Below are 9,832 nucleotides of genomic sequence, written 5' to 3' on the forward strand. Positions count from 1 at the left end.
AACTAGCCAGTTGATAAAACGCATGTCTGCAAAATTTTGAATGTTGTTTTGCACTTTCTTATTTATTATTATGTTATTTACATTTTATATTTAGTGTTAAAAAAATAAATAATTGTTAAATGTAGTACAGAATCTGTGGTCTCTCTCACAAAGAAGCGTCGCACGCCCCGCCCACCCGCCGAACCCTAACGCCTTAACTAACAAATTTTCTGCGGGAAACCCTGAACACTAAACATTTCTCTTAACATTTAAAGTGCAAAATAAAAGAAAATGAAAGAAATGCTTAATAAAGTGTAATAAAATAGTGCAAAGTGTTAAATATAAACAGAGAAACTTTAGTAAAACTTTAGAAAATTTAGTGCAAGTTTAGTGCTAGGAAGTTCACTAGCGGTTCACCGTCTGGTGTTTTAGTGTTTTAAAATATGTGCAGTGTAGAGGTAGACTGCGATACATCTGTAATATAAAAAACAAACCTGATACACTACAGTAACATGGTTTGAAATATAAAACCTGCAGAAATATGAAAAAGTAACTCGTTATTCTTACTCTAAATCATACTTCAAGTTGAACTATTCAAGTATATTTTCGTAGACTTATAATTAGGGCTGTAGCTATCGAATATTTTAGTAATCGAGTATTCTACCAAAAATTTCATTGATTAATCGAGTGATCGGATAAAATGTATTTTTGCTTAATTAAAGAGCAAAATTAAATGTACAAGAGAAAATAAAATGGGTCTCTTAAAGTAAACAACTAATTGGTTTCCTTCTTTAGAAAAATGAACTTTATTATTTATTTTTTCCAATGCATAGTATGCAATGCATACAACAATATTTTCTATCAAAAATAAACATTTAGATATTAACCATTGTTTCTCTGTCTGTACTGTTAACAATGACAAAGTTGACTGAGAAGAATTAAGTACATTTAGGTGCCAGACATTCTGGGCTTTAAATGGACCCTTTTCTGAAATGCAAAAACAAACTTACTTTCAAATTACTTTTTTAAAAGTATCGAAACTAAGGCATACTTTAAAATAAATAGTAATAATAATACAAAAATACTGCTTTTCAGAACTAAAAGATTCTAAAGCTACAGCTCAGGTATAACCAGAGAGTGAGTGCCTTTGTTAATGCAACCAAACTTGCTTCGCAACCTCTGCTTTCTTCCGACGAAGAATAAAAAATATTGAACGCTTTATCGAACACATTTTTTATTGATATCGATCACGTGTCTATTGCGATACATATCGTTTTATCGCCCGGCCCTATATCTGATATTATTTTCGGATTTTGTATTCTATTAATCTTTATATTATTCTTAGTATAACCTTACATTTACCTTTTGTTCTATGTTTATGTTCTGTAAAGCTTCTTTGAGACAATGTCAAGTGTAAAAAAAAAATTTTAATTGAATTGAATTAACTGCCATAGTGGCAGAATATAGTGTGTGTCTCATTTCTGCTCTGTGTCTGAGATGTTATCTCTAATATGATTGGTCACAAAAATAATCCCTACATGATCTAATCTGTATCATCTTATTAACTCACTATCATTTATTTAATATTATATAATATTATATACACTACACATTTCTTCTCCCTCTTCACCTTTCGGGTATTTACTCACTTCGTCCTCTTTTCTCTGTACTAGGATCTTCTCTTTAAAGGGAAAAGCCCACATTTTTAAGTTCTCAGAATTTCGTTACCAGGAGAAAATAGAAATGAATTTTTATACATGTTGATATGTTCATGGCGTCCTATGCTGCTTGTATTGTGCTGACGGATCGCCGTCTTTGTGCCACGTGGCCATCACGCTACATAACAGGCTTATGTCGGATCATATTGTGTGATACAAGAGCGTTTTTTTTACAATTCTGAGTAAATGAGCACAACACTGGGCAGATGCATGATAAAAGTATTGGCACCCACGGGTCAGATTATAACCACTTTTGTTTTGTTTCTCCACAAAACACAACATTGGTCTTCTTCTGGAAACAAAGAGATTTGTGTATCTGTAATGTATAGTGTCGAAAATGGAAAGAAGCGTGAAGAAAAAAATTGTGTCTAGCCAATTGCTCCTGTCCATGCATTCCTGTCTGGAAGGAGGCGGCCCTGCTATTGTGTTCTGTCGGTCAGCTCGCTCTTACAAATCTCCAAAAAAAAAAAAAAAAAAAAAAAGCAAGCTGTGTGTCGTGTCTTTAATCAAAGCTGAGACACGACCATTTGCCGAACAAATGCACATTTCCTGCTCGTGTTGAACAAACCGCTTGTTGAGTCCTGGCTATGCCACAAAACCCTGCTCCCGTTATCATATTTCACTTTTATATTGTGGTCGAACCTTTTATACTTAATATAAAAATACAAATAAAACCAAAACGCCACATTACAATTACATAACGTGCCAATGTAGGTTTGGTCATGTAATTAATTTGTGTCGTAAAATATCAAAAGGGACTTTTTACACCTGGTCACTTCATGTGTTTACTGTGATCAGATAGCTATCAGATGGTAAAAAGACCAGGTCTAAATGCCCTCGGAAACGTTTTTCGAGATGGATATAAATCTGATCGTTCAAACCCCTTCAGGAGGTGGTCTGGGACACATTTCAGATGAAACTGGACAGGTGTAAATGAATGTGGTTGTTCAAGGTACATACGTCAGCACTATACTCCTCCAAAACGGAAGTACGTCACTCGCAAGTGATCTTTCACCCAGGTGTCTCGTTGGGTCTTAAAATGCACTGCTGCCGCCAGCGACAATGCAGCAAACAGTAAACGCTGTTTTTTGTAGCGTAACCGTCGTGACAAGTCCTTTCGTGTTCTTTTTTATTGCATTCTGAAAACAGCATACACCAAAGCGTGTTCCGTTCAATTATCCCGGAAATGAGGTAAAATATATTTGCATTTTGGGCGGGAGTAGAAAGATCGGAGACGCCGAGACGCATTTATGTGGCCTAATGTAAATGGAACAGTTTTAACAAATCAGATAGCTATCATATCAGAGAAAACACAAACTGACCAGGTGTAAAAAGGCCCGGACATATAAGTGCTGTAAATAAACTGGTTTTCACTTTTTGGTGTACGTGTCATTGAAATCAGACCATTAAGCAGAAAACACGTTGAGAAACGCACCGATACACACCGGCGTCGGCATTGTGCTGCGGTTTCAGCCAAACGAAATGTTTAAGAACCAAACAAGGGTTTGAATATCAAATAAAAGACACTGCTGCTGAGAAGCAGGAAATGGTTCGGAACACAGGTTTCCTGAGAGAAAAAAAAGAGAGAGAGAGAGAGAGAGAGGAGGTTTTTGCAGTCTTTCGGGTGTTTTGAGTCGACCGTGACAGTATTTATAGTCCTGGTGTAAAATACAGGTTTGTAATTTAGTAAACAATCCAAGAACATGATGGCACTGGGCTTTTTTTCCCCCTCAAAACCAGAGAGGAAAAAAAAAGTTTCTAGAACCAAATTTAGGCTTAATCGTACACTTACTTCCCACAGATTAACACGGAGTCTTAAGATTTTTGTTATCGACTGATTAAACGGTTAAATTTGATTAAAACGCTAACTAAAATCGAATAATAAACCTAAATCTGTGCGTTCAAATTAACCATGAACCAAGCTTTCTAACTCGCAAGGGCTCGTGTCCCAAACGCAGGGCTGATGTCAGCCAAAGTCACGTCGCTCTAGATGCGTTTATTTTATTTCATTTTTTTAAATCTCGTCTTCATGAACATTCAGTGTTTGTCCTGTTGTAGCTTTCACACGTATTTGTCTGGTTCCTGAGTGTGAATCGTTGTGAACTGATACTTTTGGCAACCGAAAAAAAAAAGAAACTGTATTAAAAGGAATGTGTAGGACTGAAAACACTGAAATACAATGATGGATGGGGAGGAAAAAAAATAACATGGCCAAGTACCAAGCCTGTGTAGAAATCTTGATCATGAAGCCACACGAAATATTACTCAATTACAGAAATTCCTAGTTTAAAACCACCCGCTCGTTTTGTTCAGCAGTGTAAATCTCCAGGATGCAGTTCACTACAGTACGGCTCTGTGGTCTGAGGCTGACGGCTCGGTTTATAGAAAGTAAACATGCAGCAGGTTTTGGGTTGCAGATGATATTTTTTATGTTCGCTTCCTGTATTTGAGAAGCTTTGTCCCTGCAGTCAGAGAGGCCTGAGAGGTACTTGTTGTTGTACAAACAATTTGCACCGGAGAAGAAAACTAAACGGGTTTTTGTCTAAAACGGAGTAAACGCTGTATATGTGAAAGCGCTATTAGAGACCCGCATGGACAGATGAATGGAAGTGTGCAGTATCAGTGCCTGGGAAGTGTATACAATACAATAGGTGGCTTCTGCATACTGTGATAAGTGACGAATGTAAATTCATGAATATTTAAACTGTCCCTAAAGCCAGGCTCACGCTGTGTGAATTTAGGCACGATTTGGTCGTCTGAGACAAACTGTAAAAATCGTAAAAGATTTCTAGAATCCTAGGGAAAGTAGGTAGTCTGTGATGGCTGGTTTGACGTGACGTGACGTGACATACGGCTAAGTACGGTGACCCATACTCAGAATTTGTTCTCTGCATTTAACCCATCCAAAGTGCACACACACAGCAGTGAACACACACATCGTGAACACACAACCAGAGCAGTGGGCAGCCATTTATGTCGCAGCGCCCAGAGGGAGTAGTTGGGGGGTTCGGTGTCTTGCTAAAGGGCACCTCAGTCGTGGTATTGCCAGCCCGAGACTCGAACCCACAACCTTAGGGTTAGGAGTAAAACTCTCTAACCATTAGACCACAACTTCCCCCTGATCGTGACGTTGACCTGGTCCTAGTCACCGACAGCCGAGTAACAGACGAAACGATCAGTTTTTCCCTCTGATGAAGTTCTGGCAGTGTCAGAAGATTTCAGACACTTACCTTTAATGTGACGTTTTCAACGACGAGCATAAAACCGACAAAGTGAACGCACAGGCCTTAGTGTGACATCCGGTAACCAATAGTGTAAACATGGATGACGTCACGGGTTTTTATTTAAAAGAAAGAACGTATCCTTCGTTTGTATGTTGGCCTAGGCAATTTATATATTTACAATACTTACTAAAATATAATTAATATTATTTTATTGCTTTTGTATTAGTTGTTTGAAGAGTAAAAAAAATGTTCGGTCTTAACGCAAATTTACAAATGGCAAGTCGGTCGGACGTAAAGCAAAAAAAAATATAAAAATTGAGTCGGCTTACGGCAAATAAGAATATTTTTAAGGATGGCCTTAAGTTCGTTTGTGGCCAAGTTTTGACTGTCGTAGAGTCTGACATGATGACAAGTGAGATCTACAGTGTGACAGGAGGATCGTGTACATACAGTATGACCATCAACAATCGCAAATTAGTATGAAATTTCGGCTTTAATCAGAAAACAGGCTGCTTTAAGGTGCGTTTTAAAACCCTCTCATAGTAGTAAAGAAGGTAGTTCTTTAGAGGAACGAGTGTGGGCTTGGTCAAGTTTAAATGTTTATTCACACCCACAAACATGTACACATGCACACTTGGATTTGCACAGAAAAATTTGTGCAGAAAAAAAATACTTCATCTGCTTTATGTGCATTTCACAACCATAAAAACTTCATCAATTCCCGAGTAAGCATATGAGCAGTCAGTAATCCGTAAACAGCATATTCATCAGAGAGCGTCTCTACACACGACCCGCTTGTGATTATGTCAAAGTTTCCTGAGATCAGTGAAGCAAATGGTTTTCAATGAAGGAAGGAGGAACAGAAGAAACATACATATTTTTTTAAGACGACGCGTAGACAAATTTGCACCTAAAACTCGTCCAGACCACTTTGCATGTTTTGCAAACACACCGCACGTCCTGATTTGTGACTTATCTTACACTCAGATAAGCCATGGCTGTCGTACAGTTCTTTATTTTGGCACCTGTTGCCGGCACACACCGCGGGGATTCGGACACATCTGCAAAACGCAACAGCTGTTTCCTTGGAAACATGAACAGTAGGATGGAAGCAAGGAAGTCAAAACAAACAATTTTAAGAGATTGAAAGCTTGCTGGAAGTGATTTTCTCACAGCGTGTAAGCCAAAGCTGATGGTGAGATTGACAGTAGGAGACTACCTACCAGAGAGACTACCTCGTTAAAGTCAGTGCTGCTTACTGTTCCTGAGTGGTACATGTCTTAAACGAAAAAGCAGCCTTTTGTTTGTCACGTATACATTACAGTACAGTGAAATTCTTTCTTCACATATCCCAACAAGAGAAGCTGGGGTCAGACACGATACATCGCCACTGGAGCAGAGATGGTTAAGGGTCTTGCTCAAGAGTCTAACAGTGGCGGCTTGGCCGTCAATCCCATCCAGAGCCTTAACCTATTTGGTGTTACTCCTGATTATTTACTCTGACATCACAGGGTCGTTAGAAGACAGCTAACGAGTCTGTGCTTTCACATCATCTGTTTGCATTTTCAGCCATGGTGCCATTTCCTGTTCAGGTGAAAATGCAGTACTGATTCAGGTAGGACTGAAACAACATCATCATCTGACAGCGCTTGAGCGAGTTCACAGACTGGTCCTAAGTGAACTCTAGAAGCAGTTCAGCGGCAATGAGAAAGCGATTCAACTGATTCACTTCCTGCTCATCTGAATCAAACATGCCGCATATTTTTGTTTGCTTTATTAAACTTAAAATGTCAAACCGAGACAAAGAGAGCTGTAGCGCTGAAAAAGTAAATACTAGCACACAAATATCCTAAAGTGCTGGTCCTTCGTGTTCTGTGATTTCTACCCAACCCTGGATTTTTTTTTTTTTTTTTGGGGTTTGAATTTTCCATCTCCATCGTTCTTACTAATAACACTGTGTTTTACGAGCACCTTTTCACCTCTATAAACCCCCTGCCAACGTTTCCCCCGATTTCTATCATTACGTCGAGTGTGAACTTAAACCAAACGCATTCATTCTGCACACAGTAAACAAACCAATGTGTGAAAGTCCCCTTAGAGCGAGGAAACATACTGGAGTGCGTGTGTGTGTGTCATGAGAAACCATGCAATCAGCAGTTATATCTGATCCACCATCTGTGTACAAGAGACACAGAAAATAAAAAAAACTGCTGTGTGGCAAATGGGTAGGTTATTGGAGGCTGCAGCAGGGTGTCTGTGGAGGAAAAACAACTCACACTGTCCGCATATGGACTGCATTTACTACCAAAATGATCTACTGTAAAAGATTTCCATGCCTTCAGGGACGATTTGACCTTTTCTAGAGTATATTAACACAATCATTGTTTGTTTATCAGCCATAATAAAGACATCAATGCTTCTTGTACACAGCTATAGTGTCACCCTGAAGTAATAAAACACAGCTAGCATGATCTACCTTAATCGTTTTCAAACAAACAGACAAAAGAAACTGCAGTGTATATATTTTTTTTCCTTTGACACATCATACACTATATGTTGTAAAGCTTTTAATGTATTATGTTGAACTGCCGTGTAATCAGTAACTAGCGGGAGATTCCTGTTTGCTAGCAAGGGCTTATTTGTTTGCTAGCACTGTAACATACTAGATTAGCTTAGCTTCCTGACCATTGCGTTTTATTTACATATAACGTGTGGCTTTACTAGTTAAACTGAACTTGTTAACTAGTCGAGTGTGTTGATGATAAGGTTAATGTGTGGTCGATTCTCGAGTTCAACAACAGAGACAACATATGTGACCAGTGTTGGTTATTTAAGCTAGTTAGCTAAGCTAGTTAGCTAAGCTAGTTAGTTAACTGAGTTGTGATTTAGACGCCCCTCCACCTTAGTATCAGTGTTGTTTTAGTTTATTCTGGTTCACGCCGGTTATGACACAGCAAAGCAGGTTACTACTCCAAAAGTATTGGCACCCTAGGGGTCCACTAGCTAGTGTGCTAACGCTGTAACATTAACCGCAGGCTACATATTCACCAGTGCTAAGGCCTGTACACTGGTGATCGCCATTTTTTTACTTTTACACACACACACACACACACACACACACACACACACACACACACACACACACACACACACACACACACACACACACACACCACTCAGTTTAATCACATATCCGACTACATCAGGGTGCTTGTTAGTTTAACGTCTGAAACAATTTTATAAAAACCATAGTTACCGCGCATGCGCACAACACGCGTTTAAAATCCAACAAAACAACTCGAAATCAATCAGCGCCGTGAATTAACTCACCGAGGCCGGATTTGGCGGTGTGTTTTCTTTTATCCTGCGTGTGTGTTGTTTGAGTGCCGGGGATGACCGGGCTACGACTGCGCCATTTCTCAGGCCACTCTGAGTGACAGCTTCACACACACGCTGTTTTCCCCATAACCTCCAAGTCCCGCCTCCACAACGCCATTCGACAGAAATGTCTCGCTGAATTGCAGCGTGCTGATTGGATGGTTAAGCCGTCAGTCACATCACCGTAGCAACCGTGGAACGCGCAAGAAAGTCACGGTTTTGTTTTTTTTTTAATATATAAAACGGAAGCATGTTGTTTTTAATTATGAACTTAAAGGTGCAACATTAAAATTGTATTCTTAAAAAAATATAATAATAATAATACTAATACTAATACTACTACTACTACTACTACTACTACTACAAATAATAATAATAATAACAATAATAATAATAATAACAATAATAATAATAATAATAATAATAATAATAATAATAATAATAATAATAATAATAATAATAATAACAATAACAACAATAATAACAATAATAATAATAATGTCAAACCTAATTAATAATTAGAGACATAATCTTGGATACTAATCTTTTTGGGAAACAATAATCTAATTCACAGATGCCATGCAACAAACCCTTTCCTAACCCATTCCTTTGTCCTTGTGCCTTTTTTTTGGTACATATATTCTTGAAGGTACTTCTTGATTTATAGGTGACAGTGATTTTGTAGCCTTAAATTAATTAATTCATTATTTTATTGATTTAATTGTATTATTATTAATAGACTTTTTTACTAATTCAATTGTGATGCAATTACAAAAAATGACTTCAATCGATAGAAATGAGCTTCAGATATTATTATTATTATTATTATTATTATTATTATTATTATTATTATTATTATTATTATTATTATTATTATCAAATATAGATTTATATACCGATTTTTAGATCTTAATTTACTTCTACTCATCTCTTCTAATCAATTTTACATAATTGTTCATCCTTTAATTTTACATACTTATAAATATATGTTTATAAAATTATTTTTCCTTCTTTCCCACATCATATAATAGTACATCTATCTATCTATCTATCTATCTATCTATCTATCTATCTATCTATCTATCTATCTATCTATCTATCTATCTATCTATCTATCTATCTATCTATCTGTCTGTCTGTTTGTCTACAATGACCAATAGATGGCGCTAAATCACAACATTTCACCCAACACTTTAAAAATTCGACTGAAACGTCGGAATTATAAAGTAGCTTGTAGCTATCTCTGTCTGTCATTCTGTGTGTCTGTCTGTCTGTCTGTATGTGGGCGTTTCTTCAAATAGGGGCACTTTTAGCCTTGTGAAGTTGAACAAAAAAAACTTGATAAAAAGTTAGGTAACACATTCTCATAAATTTAAATAATTTCTCTAGTTTTAAGGTCTGTTAGAGGACAAACTTAGATTACAAGAGAAACTGTTAATATTTTACATTTTTAACGACCTGCAATGAACAAATGTCATTTCCACCACATCTCAATATACAGCTGTTATTAAAAAATAGAATAACTTATGCCAC

At 37.2% G+C, this 9,832-nt stretch overlaps 1 protein-coding gene across 4 annotated transcripts in view; it reads right to left on the reverse strand.

Moving 5' to 3' along the window:
• Nucleotides 1-8,408, reverse strand: part of LOC113644388 (NEDD4-like E3 ubiquitin-protein ligase WWP1) — a 40,420-nt gene extending 32,012 nt beyond the window's left edge. For 2 of the 4 annotated variants that reach the window (XM_027149183.2, XM_027149181.2), the window contains exon 1: nt 8,252-8,408. The gene's annotated coding sequence lies outside the window, so the exon portion shown is untranslated. The remainder of the gene's footprint in view (nt 1-8,251) is intronic. The other 2 variants (XM_027149182.2, XM_047811091.1) reach the window with 2 other exon arrangements.
• Between the last annotated feature and the right edge of the window lie 1,424 nt (nt 8,409-9,832).

Source organism: Tachysurus fulvidraco, chromosome 3 (genome assembly GCF_022655615.1).
Source record: "Tachysurus fulvidraco isolate hzauxx_2018 chromosome 3, HZAU_PFXX_2.0, whole genome shotgun sequence".
Classification (NCBI taxonomy): domain Eukaryota; kingdom Metazoa; phylum Chordata; class Actinopteri; order Siluriformes; family Bagridae; genus Tachysurus; species Tachysurus fulvidraco.